General features: G+C 42.3%; 1 long non-coding RNA gene across 7 annotated transcripts in view; it reads right to left on the reverse strand.

The window, feature by feature from the left end:
* The window catches only part of LOC113948094, an 86173-nt gene that overhangs the window by 21079 nt on the left and 45045 nt on the right, over window positions 1–20049 (reverse strand). For 5 of the 7 annotated variants that reach the window (XR_003527989.1, XR_003527991.1, XR_003527990.1 and 2 more), the window contains 2 exons: window positions 15308–15411; window positions 13573–13662 (listed from right to left, as the gene is read on the reverse strand). This is a non-coding gene — a long non-coding RNA (uncharacterized LOC113948094). Of the gene's footprint in view, window positions 1–13572; window positions 13663–15307; window positions 15412–18818; window positions 18920–20049 lie in introns of all 7 variants that reach the window. The other 2 variants (XR_003527985.1, XR_003527987.1) reach the window with 2 other exon arrangements.

Raw genomic sequence — 20049 nt, forward strand, 5'->3', positions numbered from 1 at the left:
TAACTGTAGTGGGACTTTACTCCAGTTCACATAATTTATATTATTTTAAAGAATTTTGAAAGGCTTTCTGTTGTTTGTTCCTGGGTAAACAGTTACAGCTAAAGCACTAAAAAAAAAAAAAAAAGGAGGTTGAAAGGAGGGTACAGACAATTTAAATACCTTTAGTAATTGCTTTTGTTTGCTTAGTTATACATTGTCAGAAGGATGACATTTTCTACACAAAACACTGGCACAGTCTGCCCAGAGAGGTGGCAGATGTCCAGTCCCTGGACACATTCAAGGTCAGGTTGGATGAGTCTCTGAGCAACCTGATCTAGTGGAAGGTGTCCCTGCTCTTGGTAGGGGGTTGGATCAGATGGCTTTTAGAGGTCCTTTCCAGGCCAAACCATTGTGTGATAAATATTTGCATGTGCTGCCCCTCACTGTAACATCTGGGCAGCTCATGACGTTTAGAAAGACTCACACTGAAATGCCTGTGACTGACAGCCATGCTCACCTAGAGCAGCTGAAACGGAGACTTCTCATTTCTCAGTCTCAAAACACAGCCAAGCTCTTCCTCTTTTATTCAGCCTTTTTACCACGGAATTGGTCATGTCCTCTGAATCCTTCCCTGTGAGGGTGGGGAGGCCCTGGTACAGGTTGCCCAGAGAAGCTGTGGCTGCCCCTGGATCCCTGGAAGTGTCCAAAGCCAGATTGGATGGGGCTTGGAGCAACCTGGGATAGTGGAAGGTGTCACTGCCCATGGCTGGGGGTGGGACTGGATGGGTTTTAAGATCCCTTCCAACCCAAACCATTCTGGGGTTCTAAGCAGTCACTTATTCTCCACCACGTCTCTCAAAGAGCAAAACTTGTGTGTCCCTGTGCTGCAGGAGCTGGGACAGAGAAGCTGAAGGTGCCACCTCCCTCCTGACTCCTTTCTTACCCACAGTCCCCATCTGTTCATTTCCATATCCTGGGAATTCATACTTCCATAGCCAGAGGTGAGTCTCTGCAAAGGGAACATATCGCTGGTGTTTTATTAATATCTCATGAAGCGCAGTTAAGCTGCAAACACATTTTTAGCACAACACCAGCCCCAAGGGAGCGTTCAGGTCCCTGGGTTTGGAAGGGTAGGTCACTGTTATTGCACTTACAGCTCAGCTCCACTAAACACATAGAATAATTTAAAATATTTAACCATCATAAAATGTATCACAGACCTGAAACACTAATAATTCTATAAAGTTAAGCTGAACAGAGTACTATTCAGCTGTAAATTTTATGGCTACCCTCTCCACCTCTTATGAAGTGTGAAAAGAGGCTTCATATCTGTCAGTCTTTGCTCAGAAATGACTTTCGCTGATTACTTAAACTTTCGTTAAATAAGCTTTGCACAAGCTGTAAAAACAGAACACAGTAGGGAAAAAATTGGCTCTCTTTTAAAAGTGCTGTAAAGTCTCTTTTTGAATGAGTAATTAGAAATGTGTAAACTCTTTTATGGATATGTGAGAAGCGCACACAAAAAAAAATTTGACATTCCATGCAAGTATTTCTGTGTGCTATCAAATTTCATTGTATTTCACAGAGACCCAAACTATACAGGCCCAAAATACACACACATTAGTGGACACGGGTTATTTGCCAAGAAGGAATTTACATACAGTACAAGTAAAACATCCTAATTTAAATCTACGACAATGGATACTCACATTCTTAAAGAGAAATCAGAGCTGTTTGTCTTTCCACTCATATTTATACAGATTGCAAAGCTGTTGACAGAGCACGATTTGAGCTGGGCCTTTCCAACTGCTTACTGTTGTTTTCATTGCCATTGTCAGATATCTTTTCTGTATCAGTAATTGAGCTGAGATGAAGAGGTTCTGATATCCCAAAGCTGTGCAGGAACACAAAACCCGGGTGGTCGGGCAGGGAGTGGGCACTGAGGGATCCCGAGTCCCTCATTCTCTTGAAAACTCCCCAAACCCCCAGTTAAACCAACACACTTTACCATCTTCATTTCAAACACACACCCAAACTGTCCATCCCCGAACCACGCTCTGCAGGTGCTCTGCAACCCCCTCACACCTTCAGTTTTTAGGTTCCTCTCCCTCCCCTTAAAACTCCCACTATCTGTGCTGAAAACTTGCTTTGACTTGGAGCCTCACAATGAGCTCCACGGCAGGGGGGGGAGAGCATCTCATCTCGAAAGAAGTGAAAGCAAGCTGGAGATGGGGGGAGATGGTGGCACCCTGTGTGATTTCCCACCTCCCTGGGAGATGGGACAGGGCATCTCGGGGACACGGGGCTGGGAGGTGTCCCCCCTCCAAACTGGTAGGATGTTTGCTGGCAGAGCCGGGGGATGTCCCGCTGTGCACACGTACTGTGCACTATAAATAGTAATGTCTTCCATGCTCCTCTCCACGGAAAAAATCCACAGGAGGGGAAATAGTCTCAAATCTGTGTCGTTTTCCAGGCAAACAGAGCCAGGCTCATTCCCTCCTCGGCAGGGAAGCCGTAGGTAGGGGGTACTCACCCCCAACCTTGTGGAGTCAGGAAAAAGCAGGTCCCAGCTGATGATTCTGGGGGGAAGAGCTGCCCCACAACCCCCTCCCCAAACCTCTGGTGCCAGCATGTCCCGTAGCCCTTTGCCTTCCCCCTCCATGAGCAAACTCAGCCCCTCTCTGAGGAAGATGATGGTCACTGAGAAGGGCTCGGGAGGAGGGGTGACATGAGTAGGTGGCATTAACTGCTCCCCAAAGCGCTGTGGTGGTCCCTGTGAAGGGTTTAGGTGATGACACTGATGGTCACTGTGAAAGGTTTAGGGGGTGACATAAGTAGGTGGCATTAACTGCTCCCCAAAGCATCCCAGCCAGCTGCTGCTCCCCCTCTGAATCCCACAGATTTCCAGCGTGGAAATGCTGCTGAGGACTCCCAAGGAGAGCAAAGAGCCCCTCGGTGTGCTCTCCCTTAAAAGATATTAGCAAAATACCTCCGCAGTGAAGTTACTACTGCCATTGTTATTATTATTATTATTTTAATCACCCAGAGAGCGATTCAGAGCCCACCTGCAAAGTGCAACAATCACGTGGATAGCAGAGATGCCACCTCTCCTGCTCCCCACCACACTGCTCCCAGTCAGTTCCCTGGCACAGCATTCCCAGGCAGGATTTGGTGCCAAGGCTGTTACAAAACCAACCACGGTGCAAATGTTTCCGAGGAGAGGAACAAAAGTATGAGAAAGGAAAAGGCTTCACACATCTTTAGTGTGGAGAATGTACTTAGTGCTCCCAGAATCTATTAGATGGGGTGATCCAGGCAATTTATTGTTTTGTCAATACCTTTTATTTTGATTTAATAACTTACGAACCCTCCGGTCTATCTGTAGCGCAGTCTCAACTTTCTTTACTCAACCCCACTTAACTCCCAAACACTTTCACTTTCAGGTCAAATCTCTGTCATATTGATAAATGGGTCTATTTAAATTTTTATCACCCAAGAATTCTCTCTGGTGTCTTTTTCACTATCAGATTTCACGCCCAAAATAACAGGATACTTATTTTTTGTTATCCACCACACACACACGAACAGAGCGGCTGCAGAAAGCACAGATGTGGGGAAACATCTGTAATTTGTCTCATTGCTACAGACACTTCATACAGAGGGAGGTACAATATTTTCAAGAATAATGTGTGAAAATAAGGAGGGAAAAGCCCAGTATAGGATATATCCACTAACTGCAGTCTGCCCTGCGCTAACAAATAAACAACTCCAAGTATTTTACCCTCCTGAGTCATTAAACTGGGCATGATATAGAGGCCCTGAGCAGTTTAATCTGATTTGGCTGACTGTTGCTTCATTAAGCAAACTAAGAAAAACTGCTGCAAAGTCAACAAATTTTTAGGTGTTATTATTATTATAAATAATCACCTGGTTTTCCTGGCAATAGTCAGGATCAAAAAATATAATCCTTATAGCCCTAAGTAGGCTATGGATATGTTTAACCTCTCCTTTAAATGGTATTAAACGCTGAACGCTGTGGCTACTGTAAAGATAGTAAAAACAGATACTGCAAGAACAGAGCAGTGTTTAACGACAAGTTACAAAGAGTTCTACTGAAAGAAAAGCAAGAGCAAAAAGGTTAAATAAACAGAAACCACAGTGCCTCCCATCTTTCTTACATTAACGTTCTATAAAGGAAAATTTCCGCTCTCCGTGATTTGATTTCCCCGATCTGTGCATTAAATATTTACTTCTAACTATAAACTTATAGGAGACACAAACAAAAACTAATTTGCATTATTAATGATGCAAGAAATGTGATGCTTAGTCCCCTAAGATTCGTAATAAAGGAGGAAATGTTAGAGATTTACTTTCTTTTTCATTTTAAAAGGCAAGTTAAAAAGATGAAACTTATTTAATTAACAGAGAGTCTATTTATGAATTAGTTGTTTCTGCTAGCAAGAATGTTTAAAAAAAAAAAAAAACTGTCTGAAATGAGGCTGAGACTACAAAGAGTCCATTTTCAGCTTGGGAGTCTCAAGGGAAAAATCAAAGGGTTTCTTTCTTTCAACAGTTTGGGTGAGATGATATTTTGAGATGTTGACAGCTGCCAAACTGCAGCACCAGTGAAGAACTACCAAATTGAAATCATTTTTATCTTTTTGAATTTTCCTCAATACTCAGCTCAACTTCCTTTCACAGCTCACCACTGACATTTCTCCTTGGTTAAAAGGGGTTTTCTCCTCCTCCTTCAATGCTCCTGTTGACTGCTCATGGACCCTCTCTCTTCTAAAATCAACCACAGATAATAGAGAACCATTATTACTACTTTTATCAGTGCTTCCATCACAGTAATGCATTAATTGGAATCCTTTTCTTCCATATGTGCCCAATGCTGAACCAAATTTTAATGGTTCATCATCTTAATCATCTCTATCACACAGAACGTTCTCACTCTGTTTGCTTACAAGATACTAATAAAACAGAATTAACAGTCTTTAATAACCAAAGCAGAATTAAAAATCAACATTTAAAAATTGTTTTCTACTTTTCTGACAGAAGCTGCTTATAAGATTCAAAGCAAGCCAGCCTTTAGTTAATATAATAATAATTATAGTAACGATAATTAATAGTAATAACAATAAACAATGCTTTCCAGACAGCTCCTACTAGTCTTCGTTTTCCATTTTCTTGGTAATTCTCGTTCCTGCTGCTAAAGCCATCCCTCCTTTTCTAACCCCTTCTTCTCTATTGGTCCCATGACCTGCCTTGTGGTGGTTTCTCCTCTGCTTCAGGCACCTGCCCATGTGTCCTCTTAAAGCCTCTTCCCTCCCAGACAATCAATCTGGGCTTTTTTATCTTCATCACATGTTCATTAAACAAATCAAAGTTGAACAAACCCTTTCCTCAGCAACAGCCTTTCTTTGTCTTCCTTGCCTGCTTCTGCCTCCCCCAGCCTCCCCTCTCGCTGTCACATCTGTGTCTCGAAGGAGACACCTCTTTAATCTTCCTCCAAGTCACCATTTCTTTCCAAATTTGTCCTCTAAGGTCTGTCCCAGGTGTCCCTCTGTCCTGTCTCCTGCTTCTCCCAAGGAATGGGGGTCTTTCCTTGGTGGATCTCTGGTGGTTCCCGTCTCATTTGGGTTTGCTCCCACCAAAACCAGCTCAGGCAACAACAGAGAAAGCAAGTCAAGAGGCACTTCCTTATAAGACAAAAACCCCCAACTTTATGTTTAATTAAAAAATAATTCAAGAACAGAGGTTCAAATATTGATCCCTGCAGACACTGAGTATCTTTGAAAACAGAAGTTTTCTTATGAATTATCATGAGAGCTTAATGTCCTGCAAAGATAGTTGTGAGAGAGAGAATAATATCCCCTGCTGTACTCAGAGACCTCTTCCAATCAGTGACCCAAGGACTAATTCACAGTTACATGATGAATTAGAATGGATCTATATAATTTTTTTTAAGTTTGTTAGTGCAGGAGGCAGCACATAACTATTTTGGGAGACTTCCTGTCAACACTGGAAGAAAAATATTCTCCCCTTTCAAGGAGACCTTTCCGTACCTTTAGGCTCCTCAGCTAAGACACAACACACAAAGTCTTCCTTAACTCTGAAAATAAGACAGATATAGATACAAATATTACTAATTCAGTGCTTTTAGGATTAATAAAATGATGTAGAATGCTGCCATGGCCAGCACAGGGCAGAGCACAGCCATCAGGTCCCAACATTCAACGTCAGTGGGACTCAAAGAAGAGTTGTGTCACCTCCTGTTAATCCCCTGCCCCAACTCTGGACATTTGCATTTGAAAACAGTATCTGTCACTCCCACAAACCAGGTATTGGTATTGGGGTTTTTTTCTGTTTGAACCTGAACGAAAAAAAAAACCTGAATCGCTGGGTGTCTGACATCAAAGCCTGGGAGAAGGGAACTACTGGGATGGTGTTCTGGCATTACAACAGCACTAGAAAGGAAGAGCAGATGGGCAGTGGGGAAGCAAATCCTGTTGAAATATGATTAAGTGACACTGAAGATAAGGAAAACCATGAAAACTAAAGGGCAGGTAAGGAGATTTTAAGTGCAATATAAAAGGGGATTTGTGGCATGTGTAATTCTTCCTTTAAGTGTTTAATAAACATGGAATTTTTTGCCTCTCAGTTATAGTTACAGATCATTTTGTTTCTGCTCTCTCCGAAGATCAGTGAAAGCTGAAGGTGTTTGACACTTTTGTATCTACTATATGTTTATGTTTTATTCTCACTCACAAAATGCATTTCCAACCAAAGAGGAAAACGGGAGGCATAAAGGGAAGAACATGCCATAAATATCTCCAGCATTCCGAGAAAATAAGCTCAGGATTTCATTGCAACCACACTCCAAATCAAGCTTTATCCATCACTATTTATGACCAGGCAAGCCTGTTTTCTGATCATCTTGTTTCTTCCCTGTCGTTTGCCAAAGTAGAAAGCCTTCTGTAAGTATTATGGGATTGAGAAACCTTAATTTTTTTATCCTTTTAAATTATTTGTGCTGATGCAATCGTTGCATATTTCAATAAATTACTAATTGTGGGCGAATCCTCATTCTTAGCACTAACAGAAATAGGTTTTATTCTCACCTCTCTGCACATGCCCACGTTCACCAAACCCAGCCCTCACTGTGCCAGGTTCCTTTGAAGCTCCTTTACAGACCTAAGCTGGAACATCCAGCCCTCCTGCTTCCCAGTGGGACAACCTGCTCCAGAGGTGGCCTTTCATCTCGTGTGCTGGTGTTTCAGCTCAGCATTTCACTATTTGTTGTGCCTCCCAGAGAAGATTTAATTGAGTCTTTAAATTCAACAGGATTCCTGGTGAAGGGGGAAGACAGGGAAAGAGCAAGCAAGGGATGGATGGAGAGAGAGAGGAAATGCCTTCTGTCTGTTTTATGGCCAATCCTATGTATTTTACTGTAATTCTCCACAATCCTAAATCCAATGGGCTCCTCAAACCTCTCTGAGATGTGCTGCTCCCTCTGCTCCAGCACAAACCTGGGATGAAGAGGGAGAGGGAAAGGCAGGTGTGAGCAGACCCGGCACTCCAGAGGAGACCCTCGTACCAACCCTGCCAAACTGACATTGCTCCCAGATAAATACGCATCATCCTCTGGATAGAAAATCTGCATTTATTTTTACTTTGCACTGGGAATCCTGGTTCATGCCTGTGGCTGGGACTGGGCACATGTGGTGTGTGCTCATTTAGTATTGCTTGTGGCCAGTTAGAAAAGTCATGTAATCCACCGCAGGTTTAAAACATAATTTAAACCTGCCAAGTCTCATAACTTCCAAGAAGGCAAATTCACCCTAAAGAGGATGGTTTCCACTTACTAGGGTTTATATTCAGATCGCTGGCACATGGGCTTGCCACCAAAGAAGCCTTTTATGCAAGCACATAATCAACGGAAACCTTCCCTTTCACTGCGGTTGGGTTTAATGTGATAATGAATATTCCAGTGTCAGCTTCGGGTAAACGGATGGGGTTTCACCTCAGATTCCCTCCTTTGAATCTCTCACACAGGCACACACTTGCTGAGTGGTAAATAATTCAGCAGCACCAGCAGAAGGACACCTGAGCTGCGTTCCCCAGGCGGGCGGATCTGCCTCGCTCGTGTTCTGCCCCGTGTCCCTGTTCTTGTAAACACCATCCCTGGAAAGGCTTTATTACCTATTTATATCTGTGCCTTGCAGAGGAGAACACGTGGAAAAAGGCATGGCTTCAGCAGGCTGCCTGTGGAAAAACCTCCCTTGGGTCATGGTCACCACGAAGGTCCAAGGTCCACCACACAGGGAAGTTTGGTGGGGTGTCCTGGATTCCAGAGCCAGGAGGAATGCACGTTCCCTAATTAGCAGCACTTATTTTCATTATAAAATTAGAAGGACTACAGCTGATATTTCACATTTGTTTGAGAGCCTCTCTGCAGCTTGCAAACATTCCCCCAGCCCATGTGAGGCGAATTTTTTCCTGCTCATTTTGCAGCCATAGAACACGAATTAATGTTCCTGTGAAACCCTTCTCTGCCAGATTCCCCTGCCTGTGTCCCCACATTTAACCCTCATTACCCCACCACAGCTGCCTAGAGGAGTAGCTTTCCAACATAATTGCTGGGGGATCTGCTATTTCTTTGGGCTTTTCACCCATTTTCCAGTCATTGGTTGATGTTTTTCCTCTCCTTTTTGCCCGTTTCAAGTTTCCACTCCGACACCGAACGCTTTCCCCTTTTCCTACCGCTGTTAACACGAGGCAGATCAAACAAACACAAAAGTGTTTTCTCAAAAAATAATCATTAAGCAGATCATGGAGTTTAGTTCCAGTGACAGCTAAATATTTGTTTCATTAATAAGTCATTTGCAATTAATTCCTGGAGTCGTTTCTAAAAGAACATTGTGATGTTTCCATGGTTTTAAAGTGGTAAGGCACGAGTCATTCTTTGACAAAATTTCTGTACAAAGTGCTCGTAGGCATCCACTGGAAAAATCCAGCCTCCAAGGAGGAGTGTCCCTGTGAGGTGGGAATGTGGCCCCCAGTAGTGGGGAGGCACCTCCACACAACATGCAAATAACTGCAGCATTTGGGGGTTGAATTTTAGGTGAATCGTTGTTCCATTCAAATTATTAGCATGGAAATTACTATATTAAGGGTTTTTATTCCATTTAAGGTTCATAAACAACTCTCCTCTACGCTGGAAAAATAAAATAAATCTCCAATACGAACAGTTTAATTTATCTCTTTTCAGTCAAAAAGCTGGATAAACAAGTGAGTGCTATCCTGCCGTCTAAAAGTAAAGATGCTCCAGCTCAAGAAGGTTCCTGAGGCTCTAAAAATCACACCAGGAATTAAGGGCCATCCCTCCCCTGGCTGAGCATCTTTCCCTGGATATCCAAGGGGCTCCACCCTCAAGCCTACCAAGGTCACCTTCTGCTTGGGATGGAACAGGCACCATCTGCACTGGTGCTTTATTAAGAGTTAAATAACAATTTACCACCTTTCACAATGTTCTTTCTAACCTTAAAACTGGTACAATTTGGGCATAAATAACCCAGGAAAGTGTCTCTAATCCTGGGCACCACTTCCACTCGAAGTTCCAAGTCCTGATATGTGGTCAGTAAAGACTAAGGACATTTCTAAGCTACAGAAACAATTACAATTGTTGCCATATCACCTTCTCAATAACCTTCCCCCAAAATTACAGGTTAGAGAGTTGTCTGTGATCATTAACTGCCTGGAGGAGAAGCACATCACCAAAGCAACAAACCTCTAATCAAGGGAGTGGGAGCAGAGCAGAAGAGCAAAATAACTCTTTAAAAAGCAAGTTGCAAGAGGCTTTTTTTTTAAAAAAAAATCAAAATCTTATTTGGCACATATAGTTACCACCCCACAGCAGCAAAATTAAAATGCTGGAAAAAGTGAACATCATAAATTTCTGCCTACTTGGGAACATAATTTGCTGGAATTACACTTTTAGAGGGAAGTGCTTACAGGTTTTTATATTCAGCAGCAAGAGGAGTAATTATACTAATGAACCAACACAGTTCTGAAGTGACACAACAGAGAGTTGGTAAAAAAAAAAGTCAAATATTTAGTTTTCAATTTAAAATGAAGACAAAATATTGTTTAAAACTTAAAAATGCCCAATTTCCAGGTATTCTAATGGAGATGAATAGATAGTTAAATTGAGGTCTGGAAAGTAAAGTTCTAGACCTGCTTATAAAAATCTTTACGTGGAAAGGTTTTCAAGTTTTCAGAAAAATCAGGTTAAAAATAATCTTTTAAACATTACAGCAATATCATAACTTATTAATAAAGTTGGGTAGGAGAACCTATAAATTACCTGGTAAGAAAAAAAAATAGAAATAATCAGCTATTTTGCATCATCCATCAAAACACTGTGAGTTACACAACTATTTCCACGAGGAGATGGGACTTTGCCTTGAATGCAATTTGCAACCTATTGGTTTGATCCAGTTTCCACTGAAGTAAGTGAAAAGATTACCATTAAATTCAGTGAAAGCTGGATTAGACTCCGTTCAGATTCAGTGGGAAAAAAAAACTTAATGATTATTTATGCCAGAAATTCCAGTGTAAAAAGCAAAATCGGCACAAATGTATTGAAGAATTTGAAGAGAAAAATGAGCACAGTTGATATAAAATATGACTCCACTAAAAATTAGAGGATTACTAATTACTCTGAATACATTTATAGAGAAGCTATAGATGTAATTTAATGGCACAAATATACTTGGAAATCCAATTATAGCAACAGAGCAGTGATTATAGAGTTGCATGAAGAGTTAAAATAAAATATGATACCAGATAAATGGGTATATTAGAAAGGCACTATTAGATTTTCTTGCATTTATCCACTGAGTGCCACCAGGCCTCTGAGCCAGGAACAAATAGGAGGAAAAAATAGCAGAGAAAGATTGAGTTTTCTTGCTAAATATAGTCAAAAACAGCTGAGATATTTCTACTAAAAAAGATATAAATTTAGAGATACCAGCTACCAATATGTGATTTATACAGCAGATCAAAATAGTGAGTCTTATTCACAGTCCTGCTGTTCCAGATTCTCAACTTTTGTAAGCACTAAACCAGAAAAGAAGGAAAACTTGAAAAGGATTTACTGCCAAAAGTTGAAAGATCTCAGAGAAAACACAATATACCAATAAAAGGCCAATTATTGCAACCATCAATATCCAGCAGTGGGCTATCAGGGAAAAGATATGCAGATTCCATTAGGAAAAAATACGGCCATGTCTGTCCTCTGGCATAACAACATTACTTATAAATGGGAAGATGGACCCTCACTTTATTTGGAGGTTTAAATAATAATTTGATACTTTACCCATTGTGTCAAGAAATTAAGATTTAGAGGAAACAAATGTCCCTTTCTGATTTAAACCTAAAATAAGTCACTTCTTGCTCTGCTTTCTCTTGTCCTTGAAATCCACATTGACTTAAAACATATATATTTATAGTACATACCAGGTTTGCCAACTTTTGAAACCCAAGGAAAATATTCGCCAATTGCCAGCACCTTGTTTAAATCTCTTCCAATCTTACCTGGGTTTGACATTCAAACTTAAACCAGGCACAACCTGCAAGAGGTTTTGGTGAGAATTCCTCTCTGGTGAATTGGGAAATACTTCTTTGGGAGGTTCCCCATTAATAAACACCTGCATTTAGCCCTATTTCACAGTTTGTCTCTATTTTCCAGTCACAGGGAGAGGGCTAGTAAAGGTTTCAATTTGTAAGGTCACACAGACTCCTCCCAGGTACGAGCTGGGTTATTAGCATAAGAAAAAGGGGGGGGGGAAGAATGAAAATAGCCCCTAAAAAATGGTCTTTTATTCTGCTTTTGCTGCAGTACTACAAAGACAAACAGAAACATTCACATGCTCAGCTCTGCCTTGGCCAAGCAAATCTCATAAATGTCTGAATTTCCCATTATGGCCATGATTTCTAGAGGGAGATGAAATCTTTACCTCTCTCTAAATTGATGGGAGTCTCCCTCCTCCCTTCAGATGCCAGAATACGGAAGTAGAAGACTCTCCCTCTGAAGGCTGTATTTTATAATACTCTGATGAGATGCCTTTTGATTTAGGGTTGGCATGAAGGGAGAAAAAAACCCCGTTGTAGTCTGCCAGCTCATCTAACCCAACTTTAATCACTGACTGTGGAGACAGCTCTATCTGAGCCAGTCATCTAAAATCCCTTTAAAGTCAATGGGGAGAAATAGATGTTTTTAGGATGCAATTAATTGATTGGAAGGAAGAGGGATCTATCACATATGGAAAAGAATTATGGCCCAGAGGGTTCTGCTTTTCCTCATTTACTTCAGAGGAGTTCACACATCTGCATTTTCACAGTCATCCAGGACAGGTGAGAAGAATGTCCCCCAATCACTATCAACAAATCTCTCTTGTTTTGTTGTTTTTGTTTGTTTGTTTGTTTTTTATCTGTTTTACTGTTTCTTTTCCATTCTGTTCCTACACTGAGTCTCTCCCGGGACATCAGTTCAATTTTTGCATTACAAGCCCATTAACCCCCTCAAGGAAATGGGTTCATCCATCTGATGGAAATGAAAACTTTTGGATCTTACACGAGCGCTCACCTGGGCCAGAAGAACAGATCCATCAGGTTTAAAAAACACATTGATGGATAGTTTAGTGTCAGTTGTCACTGAAGTATTCAGAATAGGACAGAAAACAAAACATTTCCTACAGTTTTACCACTCTCCCAAGGACCTCTGGGCCCTTCAGCTCCCAGGGCTCTACATCATGTCCCAAATGTACCAGGAAATTATGATTACACACAGTCTGAGGAGCTGGGGTGATGATTTTCATGGAAACAAAGAAGAATATCCCCCTCAAGAAGACATGGCATATCTGTCCCCTTGAACACGCAGCAAACCTAAGGGGGAGGAAAACTGATAACTGCAGAGTTGCCTTCATCAGTGAGATCCAAAGAAGTCGAGTTGAAATAAGTTTGGCCAGACTTGAACATTGCAGAGCCCCCCAAAAACCCCTTTCTTTTCCCGAGGCGCAGCCCTGTGCAATTTTGTTCTGCTCTCACAAGCGGGTGAACCTATTTCCTCTCACCCACCAAAGAGCCACCATTGTGCTGGAGGACTTTGAGGAATCTGCTGCTCACTCTGACATAAGGGAGTAGGTTTTGTTTCATGTTTGCCTTGTGCTGGGACATTCATCTTCAAAGGGCCCCGCTCGCAACCGGGGAGCCTTAGAAGCGGATCAGGGGCAATTCAAAGAGCTGTGCACGGAGCAGGAGGGGGCTCCTGTTCAAAGCTGCAGCCTCGAATCTGCCACAGAAGAGCAGATTCAAACCCAAAGAGGTCACTTCACCTACCTGTAGTGGGATCTCGTATTCAGAAGACTCCAGCTAAAAATAAGGGGTATTTAGGCAGCGTGACAAGTGAAACCCTCGAGCGATGCTCTTCCTCTCTCTCCCTCGCACACAGACAGGGACAGAGCAATGGCTCCTTTAGGAAAAAAAAACCAAAATTGTAGGAGACATAATGGCCTCCAGAAAACTTACTCACAGATCAGCTCCATCTGTAGCATCCTCCTGGTCTGAGCACAAAAGTTCCCAACGAGCTGGAGCACCACAGACCTCTGTTCAAACTGCCTGGAACAGGGAAACTGCAATCAGCAGTTGCTCAACACATAATAGAGTGGTAAAAACACTGATTTCTTTCAATTACCCAGGTTAATGCAATCTGGAGGAAATATTCTGTTTGGCTCAGAAATTACCTGTTCTCTGGTCAGACCTGGGAGCCCTTGGACAACAAAAGGATTCTGTTTGGGTGGGCACTGTCTAAACACAGAGTAATGCAGAGCTGTTTTCCCCAGAATTCAGCCTTTACACAGGAAATACAGAGAAGTACAGATGAAAATACTGTTCTCTTCAATGTATAAATGGAGAACTGAGACAAGGGGAGATGCAGGTTCACATACAAGCAGATTTACAAATGTTTAATGTCTTTGATGAGGTAAAGAAAATCAGAAAAGGATTTTTAAGAGAAGCAGAAGCATAATAGTCTTGCAGATTATCTGCAGAGCCTTTGTATCAGGCACCTGACGTTTTTAAAAACAATTTAGATTAAATTTTTGTGACACCTGATTTTTTTGTACGATGTATCAGCTCTGCATCTGCAAGGGAGTCTCATTTTGCTACTGGGAGAGGGCAGTTGCATCTCAGGGATTTGATCCCTTTTTCCTGGCTTAGCAGAGGTTCTCCCTGCTCCCACTGCCATCACACACCTGATGTGGCCACTTCCCTCCTCCTTCAAATGTCCACTGCCACAGATACAAATCTCTGGACACAGTTTCTACCTCCTGTATCAGTTCTTCAGTCTCAACTGTCTTCAAGGACTTTTTTTTCTTTTTTTTTTTTTTTTAAATACTAGATTAAAATGCACATGATCCTGCATTGCTTTGTCAGACTCCCCTCATTTATATTATATTTTTATTAGAAGCTTTAAAGCCTTTGGGCCAGTCTGTGTCTGAATGGCAGTTCACAGGTACGGTTGCATTACTCCCCATACCATTATTATTTTGGTTTTTATTAGAAGTACCTGGGTTTGTTTTTCTTTTAACCTCAATTTAAACATCCCCTCCATTGCCATGCTCATTTTGCTGCAGTGCTGACTGAGGTGTTTCAGGTTCATGGTGCTCCCTCCAAGTTTGATTTATAACAGCAGGACAAGATGGATCAAAACTTTATATCTGATTCCACTTCTTATGTGACATTTGTGGTTTTTTCACATTTTCCTACTTAGCAAATATATTATTCCTTTAAAGCACCTGATCAAATATACTGAGATGAGGGAGACAAAGCTAAAATTTAATTTAATTGTAAAATTATGCTTGTCCTGCATAAACACAGGTACAGCCTCCTTTGGACAAGGCATCTCCCAGGAAAAGCCAAACATTTTGAGAACCTTCCATACAAGACAGGGGGAACACACATTGTGCTATACAAACTACTCTCAGATGGTTTCAAACCCTGTTTTTGCACTGTGTTTCCTTTTGTTCATATTTTATTCTCCCTTCTGCTGCCCTGGCAGTGACCTCACCTGGAGCAAGAGGCTGCAAGGCCCCTTAGCTCCTCACAGAAAGAGCAATTGGTTTGTTCCCCAAATGTTTCCCAGGTTGTAAAACAGCATAAAAGTACAAATGAGGAGCCTCATGATATTTTTCTTCCTGCTGTGTGCAATCAAGCCAGAAAGTATCCCTGACTCCCACAGAACCTGCAAATTACCTCGGCATACCTGACCCACCAGCAGCAACACAGCATTAGGACTATTTTCCCCCACTGATTCTTCTCCTGCTGAGCTCCTCCACGGGTCTGGGATGCTCCCTGCTTGCACAGTGCCTGGTTTGAAACAAAAATCCAAAACGTGAGTGAAATACTAAACCTTTGCCAGCAAAATATGGGAATTGTTTCCGAAGAACTTCACGTCACTTTACATAGTGCACAATTGACCCCATATATCTGCAAAGTCTGAAACTGAAGTAGATTCAACACAGCCAAGAAATAATCACAGAGAGCATTTTGGATTCAGCCAAGGATGAAGTAAGGCACTCTATTTTCAACAAAGCAAGCTGAGGCCACCGTTCACTACGTTCAACTGCATCAATTATACAGAGCTTTACTGGAAAAGGATTAAAAAGTACAAAGGTAAAACAAACAGCATTGCTGCAGTGTCCAGTAGGATGAAACAACTCCCTTCCATGGTAGGTATGATTACAGAAATGCTATAAAAAGAAGGGAAGGAGGAATGGAAGGAAGGATTTCATGGACCTTGAGCAGACTCACTGCGATAGTGACACAAAGCCAGGGCACTGCAGCACACACAGTTTGGAATTCAGCCCCCACATCCCTCGTGTCACTGCCAGCACTCACATCTGAACTCCCTATTTCTGTATTTCCTCTTTGCCTCTAGCCAGGGAATTCCATTATTTCACCAATGCAAAGTTTTAGATAATGTTGTGTTCCCTGAAGTCTCTTCCAGTTGTGTCTCTCCCGCCCCAGATCATTGCAAACTATTTGCTTCACTCCACTTCTATCCACACTGTCATTTCCAGGATCTGCTCCATTCAGCTCCATGTTCCTTAAAACTTTGATATTGAATTCTTCATATGCCTAATTTGGGCTTAATTCCAGGCTGGGGTAAATCGTTACAACTCGGATGGAGTCAATAGGAGCACAGTGACTTACATCAGCTTTGTGTCAGTAAATACTGACAAGATTGATCTCAAACTTTTTCAGAACAAAAGATTTTCAAAGATGGATTAAACAACATAAATGCTGAGCTGTTTTGCTAGACTGCAAATGGCATAACACAAGCTTTGTGTGACATCTCTGAATTATCCCTTCGTGGTAATGTTGACATTACATGGTATTGACTCATGGAAGAAGCTTAAATACCCTTTTAAGTTTTCAAGACTCTTTGACAAAGCACTATTTCATTAACAAAATGTTAATGGAATCCAGGAAGCTTGACTCTCCAGTACAGCCTGCTGCTTTCAAGAAGCTCTGACCGAGGGATGTGACTGCACAGAGCAATGTAATTCTTATTTTTAGGACAACAGAAAAGGAAGCAGGGCACTCATTGGTTGAGGGAGAAGGACCCAAGGGTACTTCCACAGTGCTCCACTGAAGGGCTACCACACCTTCTGCTGGAGAAGGTCAAAATAGCACAAATTAGAAAATACATCATGCAGGGTAAACTGGGAGAGACAGCAGTGTTGGTGTTTGCTTGGAAATGAGGCTTCTTACTTGTGAAAAGGAGAAAGACCTGGAGAGCATTCCAGAGGGAATACCTGAACTGGGATGAGATTTGGGAAAGGGTAATTATGTATTTCTAGCTAAAATGATTGGTTCTAAGTACTCTGCTAATCAAATAATCATAGGATCATTTTTTTAGGTCTGAAAAGACCTCTGAGATCATTGAGTCCAACTGTTAATGACACAAATGGCTCTCAGATAAGTACAGGGTTTATAATTGATGGGTTTACTGCTAGGAACAGACCTGGGCTTTCAGGTTCTCAATCTGACCCAGAGAAGGGACTTGATGGAGAGAAAGGGGCAGCACAGGTGGCCCAGGTGGCCCTTGTCACCACCAGGACAACGGGGGGTGGGGGCGAAACCCCTCTGTGGGGAGTCAGCAGCACACAAGAGGTTGGTTTCCACCCCAGGGTCTGTGCAGAGCAGAGAGCAGGTTCCCCTCCCTCCTCTGGAGAGCAATAGATTTTGTTTGTGAACAACCACCCACAAATCTTTTCCCCAATAACTCACAAATATTTATAACACTCCCTGCTCAGGACTGTGACATGGCCCAGCACCTTTCCAGAGGGACACCACTTGTAAGTCAAATGAAAGGTGACAGACCTTCTCAAGAGGGAAGTTTTATCACACCTTGAATAGTCAAATTTTCAAACTTAGGTTTTTCTGCTGATTTCTAGATCTGCAGTTGCTTTATGTAATAAGGAAAGTTGTTATTAACCAAAGAGATTGGAAGGGATGGGCAGGGAAATACTAAACCTCTGTCCATTTGCCTGCTTTCTGCCTTTGACAGCATTTTATGTGCCAACAACTTCCACATTTCCTCCTCTGTAGTTCGTTTCATCTGTTTTGTGGACTCACATAAAGCAACAAGTGGAAGAAAATAATGTAAAAAAAAAGGAGTTAAAAATTCAGCACTTAAAAGCAACACTTGACTGAGGTGCTCAAGGGCCACTTTGCTGCCTGAAACCACTCCTTTTCTTTTTTAATTGTTTACATTTTGAATTGATAAAATCCACAGCAGTAAAGATAACTTTGCCTGACTGCCCAGTAGAAGACTTGTTGAGAAGCTGTCTGGAAAGGGGAAAAGTCTCCAAGATACATTTTTAAGCATCCATGAAATATAAATAAATAAACAAGAGAGCTACACACACAAATAACAGACTCACGCCAACATGGCAGAGCTGTGAAACACATCTGCACTTGGGCACTGGTGATTGGATTAAAGGGTGGAGTGACCAGGTGTAATGAGCCAGGAGTGAGGGAGCCCCACGGCATTGCCCTCCACGCCTGCCATCACCTCCAGCACTGATGGTATCAGGACCAAGGGCTAAAAAGGGAGATGGTGATCCTCTGAGATGTCTGAATGATGGACAAAAGGCTTGTTCCCTGGCTGAAAACAGGCATTTTGGTGCAATAGCAAAACTTCACACATCTACCCACCTCCGACATAACCAAGAAGTGACGCTGATGTCACTACTGTCACCAGGTTAATGCTCTTCTTAACAGCCCTTTGTCCTCTTGGGTTTGTTTGCTTTAATTCCCTGTGCCTTGAGAGGTGAACAACAGCCACAGTTTTAATTGCAGGCTGATCCCCCAAAGAGAAGACAAACACCCCTGTAGAAAGGGATGAAAGATTTTGTGCCAGCAGATGATTCATCTTTCAAAATACCTGGCTGCTCTGAAAAGGAGAGGAGGAAAACTGCACTGCCTCAAGGGTCTTGGCTGCCAAGGAGCTGCCAAGGAGCTGCAAATCCTCTGCTCAGGGGGTTTGCTGCAGCACAGGGCAAGCCCACCTCTCTGTTTCCCACTGAAACACAAGAGGAAAGTGCCTGGAGCACACACTTGACAGGCAGACCAGGCCCTTGTCTGTCCTCCAGAATCCTTCTACTGAGAGAGTTTCCTCAAAAACTTGGTGTAACTGAACTGAAAATCAGAGATAGAGGCTCTTCAAGGATAACCAAATGAAGTCCTGAAGTTTTTAATGGCCATACCAGAGCTCAACCTCCACACAGGATGAGTGCAACCTATGAGCAGGGGACCCAGGTGAGATCTCAGGGCTCCATCTTCCTAAGGGGTATGGAGATTCAATAACCTAATAAAAGAGTAAGGGAGAACACATGGATCATTCCTCAATAATCCATTCCTGAATAATACTGTAGGTTTCAGTATAAAACAATTTGAAGGACTTACAGAAAAATCCAAATTCAAGGGAACTCTGGGAAGAAAGACGTTTTGATCTTGACTGCAAAGTGTGGCCCTCACTCAAGGACACTGAACTTTGTGGTCTCCCTGGGGTCACGAATTTTCCACATGAATTAACAGACACCCATTGAGCTGCAGGACCAAGCAGGATTTTTCTCCTGGCTGAAGATCTGCCCCACGACATCCACATCCCACTGCCGGGAAAGCATCTCCCACCCTCCAGATAGCGTTGGTCAGAGCCCTCTGTGAATAACCACTTTATAATGTGAGACACTTACTATGCACTGGGTCACTGGTAGCAGGGTTGAGAAAGGGACATTCACATCTAAAATCACAAATCTCTATAGTCAACGCTGGAAAAATGAGCTCTGTCTCAAAGGCTCTTACAGACCCAGGAGGAGGAACACGCTCAAAGAACAGATTGCTGCAGTTTGTTAGCAAAGGTTAGGGAAAGCTGGAAACCTTAAGGTCTTGCAAATCAATCTGTGCATTGCACAGCTTCTCCCCTTCCAAAGCTGAGACAAATGCAGATTGTGTTTGTCGTGCTTGCAGAACAACCTGCAATCAAAATCTCTCGCTCTCGCTGGAACAAGGTGACAACACTCCAGAGACACAAAGACAACTGGAAGGCAGAAGTTCTGCAGAAGGAGCATTTTGCTTCTAAAACTCCACTTCATCCCCCTCGTGATCACACAGATTTCTGTCGATTCTTTACACTTGTACCTGTTATTTGTCTTCAGCTGCCACATTGAACCACGAGTGCTGTGACCATAAATTAAAAAAAAACACTTAAAAAAACAAACTCAACAACATTTGCAACTGCATTTACATAAAACTCACTGGACCTAACTGGCACTGCACAGTAGGATTTTTCTTTCCCACTCCTAGGAAGGAGTTGAGTTGAGCCAAGCTTAGCTGAGCTGTCACCCACCCTCCTTCCTGCCATTGAGGTGCCTCTTCCCAGCTTTTCCTCAAGGAGGACATTCCTTATTCCAAAAGAAAAACACCTGTGTAGTACCA

Source organism: Corapipo altera, unplaced genomic scaffold (genome assembly GCF_003945725.1).
Source record: "Corapipo altera isolate COAL_440 unplaced genomic scaffold, ASM394572v1 65, whole genome shotgun sequence".
In the NCBI taxonomy this organism is placed as follows: domain Eukaryota; kingdom Metazoa; phylum Chordata; class Aves; order Passeriformes; family Pipridae; genus Corapipo; species Corapipo altera.